The sequence below is a fragment of the Salvelinus namaycush genome, chromosome 18 (assembly GCF_016432855.1).
Source record: "Salvelinus namaycush isolate Seneca chromosome 18, SaNama_1.0, whole genome shotgun sequence".
NCBI classification, from domain to species: Eukaryota; Metazoa; Chordata; class Actinopteri; order Salmoniformes; family Salmonidae; genus Salvelinus; species Salvelinus namaycush.
The window spans coordinates 37,026,180-37,029,687 of NC_052324.1; positions in this window are offsets into that span (position 1 = coordinate 37,026,180).

Consider the following 3,508-nt stretch of genomic DNA (forward strand, 5'->3'; position numbering starts at 1 on the left):
GAGGGATCAGAGAGGGATGGAGGGATCAGAGAGAGAAGGAGGGAGCAGAGAGAGATGGAGGGAGCAGAGAAGGATGGAGGGATCAGAGAGGGATGGAGGGAGCAGAGAGGGATGGAGGGAGCAGAGAGGGATGGAGGGATCAGAGAGGGATGGAGGGAGCAGAGAGAGATGGAGGGAGCAGAGAAGGATGGAGGGAGCAGAGAGAGATGGAGGGAGCAGAGAGAGATGGAGGGAGTAGAGAAGGATGGAAGGCGGAGTATGCCACAAAAGCGCTGCTCAGATTATCAAATCAAACCAAATGTAATTGGTCACATACACATACTGAGCAGATGTTATTGTGGTGTAGTGAAATGCTTGTGTTTCTAGCTCCAACAGGGCAGTAATATCTATCAATTCACAACAATACACACCAATCTGAAAGAATGAAATTAAGAAATATTTAAATATTAGGATGTGCAATGTCTGAGTGGCATTGACTAAAATACAGTAGAATACAGTACATACATATAAAATGAGTAAAGCAGTACTTAAACATTAATAAAGTGACTAGTGTTCCATTATTAAAGTGACCAGTGATTCCATGTCTATGTCAATAGGGCAGCAGCCTCTAAGGTGCAGGGTTGAGTAACCGGGGGGAAGCCGGGTATTGATGGCTATTTAACAATCTGATGGCCTTGAGATAGGAGCTGTTTTTCAATCTCTTGGGGTGAACAGGCCGTGGCTCGGGTGGTTGATGTCCTTGATGATCTATTTGGCCTTCCTGTGACATCGGGTGCTGTAGGTGTCCTGGAGGGCAGGTGCAGTTGCCGTACCAGGCGGTGATACAGTCCGACAGGATGCTCTCAATTGAACATCTGTAAAGGTTTCTGAGGGTCTTAGGGGCCAAGACAAATTTCTTCAGCCCTCCTGAGGTTGAAGAGGCGCTCTTGCTCCTTCTTCACCACACTGTCTCCTTTGTTTTGTTGACGTTGAGGGAGAGGTTATTTTTCTCCCGACACTCCTCCAGGGCTCTCACCTCCTCCCTCTAGGCTGTCTCTTCATTGTCAGGCCTACTACTGTTCTGTCGTCTACAAACTTGAGGATTGAGTTGGAGGTGTGCGTGGCCACGCAGTCATGGGAGTACAAGAGGGGGCAGAGCATGCACCCTTGTGGAGCCCCTGTGTTGAGGATCAGTGAAGAGGAGGTGTTCCTTCCTTCACCACCTGGGGGCGGCCCGTCAGGAAGTCCAGGACCCAGTTGCACAGGGTGGGGTTCAGACCCAGGACTCCAAGCTTAATGATGGTGTTGAAGGCTGAGCTATAGTCGATGAACAGCATTCTCTCATAGGTATTTATCTTGTCCAGATGGGTTAGTGCAGTGTGCAGTGTGATTGCGATTGCGTCGTCTGTGTATCTATTGGGGGGGGGTAAGCAAATTGAAGTGGGTCTAGTGTGTTAGGTAAGGTGGAGGTGATGTGATCTTTGACTAGTCTCTCAAAGCACTTCATGATGACAGAAGTGAGTACTACGGGGCGATAGTCATTTAGTTCAGTTACCTTCGCTTTCTTGGTTACAAGAACAATGATGGCAATCTTGAAGTGGACACAGCAGACTGGTATAGGGAGAGATTGAATATGTCTGTAAACACTCCAGCCAACTGGTCTATGCACATCCCCTACACACTTCCTTATGAACTTAGTCATCGTGTCTGTGTATATGTAAATGTTATTCTCAGAGACTACCCGGAACATATCCCAGTCCACGTGATCAAAACAATCTTGAAGCATGAATTCTGATTGGTCAGACTAGAATTGAATAGACATTAGCACGGGTACTTCCTGTTTGAGTTTCTATCTACAGGAAGGGAGATCTGTAACTATAACTGTCACTGTTACAGTCACAACTTCGAAGCCCCTCAGTTCTCACTCTGCTCTGAATCACATTTCCTATCCCTTCTTAATACTGCCTGTGTGTTTATTCTGTCTATCGACCAGTCAATTAGGAGATAGATAATAGTCAGGGTTTCTCCACTCCAAGGCTGTGCGGGGAGTCACAGAAGATTGTGGCATGATGAATGTTTCTTAATACACACACACAGCTTAACACGTTTTATTTCCTGTTACCCAGGGACCCTGGCCGAGGGTAATAATAGAGAGCTCCACTGACACCAAATGGGACCAGTTTGTCTCTGCCAAAGCTTGTCTTTCTATTTTCTTTCATCTCTCTATCCCCCTACAGCTCTTTACTTTGATCTGTCGCTTTTATCCACCTTCCGAGTTTCCTTCAGTGTTTGTATCCTGAAAATGGTTGTCTCCAAGATGAGGCAAATCCCGTCGCACAACACACACATCCAAACACACACACACACACACAAACTCTCTCCCACTCCCTCGCTCTCTCATACGCCTACACACCACTCCCAGGCAGCCAGACACATCCACACTCCTTGGGGCTGCTTGTCTGTGTCTGTCTGTGGCAGTAGAGGACATTAGGAGAGCCCAGAACTGCTGCATCTGAAATGTTCTTCTCCTCTCCTCTCCTCTCCTCTCCTCTCCTCTCCTCTCCTCTCCTCTCCTCTCCTCTCCTTTCTCCTCTCTCTCTCTCTCACACACACACACACACACACACACACACACACACACACACACACACACACACACACACACACACACACACACACACACACACACACACACACACACACACACACACACACACACACACACACACACACACACACACACTCAGGGCCTGTACAAGCTGGAGAGATGGAAGGGCACAGGGGAGAGAGAGGGAGAATGAGAGAGAGAGAGAGAGAGAGAGAGAGAGAGAGAGAGAGAGAGAGAGAGAGAGAGAGAGAGAGAGAGAGAGAGAGAGAGAGAGAGAGAGAGAGAGAGAGAGGGTGAGACGTGACTGTCTCCTTTGCGAATCCTCTTCTGTCCTCCTCTGTCAAGGGATGTGTTGGTGTGTGTGGCTGGGTTGGTGTGAATGTATGTGTGCGTGCCTATATCTTTGAGAGAAAGAGCATGTGTGCAATACCAACCAAACCTTCAAACATCTCTCACTTCTTTCATATCCTCTCATCTTCATCGTGTGTCTCATCTTCTTTTCTCCACTTCACCCATTCCCCTCCCCTCACTCTCATCCCCCACCCCCATTCTCCCTCCCACGTCCCCATTCCCCCTCTCACCTCCCCCTATTCTCCCTCCCACCTCTCCATTCCCCCTCCCACCTACCTATTCCCCCTCCCACAACCCCAATTAGCTCTCCCCCCACCCCCATTCCCCCTCTCACCACCCTCATCCCCCTATCTGTCTGTGTGCAGGGTTCAAGGGGTGTTTTGTGTAGAATCTTAGAAAAACGTTTGCTATCTAGAACCTTAAAGGGTTATTCGGCTGTTCCCATAGGATAACCCTTTGAAGAACCCTTTTTGGTTGCATGTAGAACCAAAAACGGTTCTACCTGGAACCAAAAGGGTTCTCCTATGGGAACAGCTGAAGAACCCTTTTGGAACCCTTAATTCTAAGAGA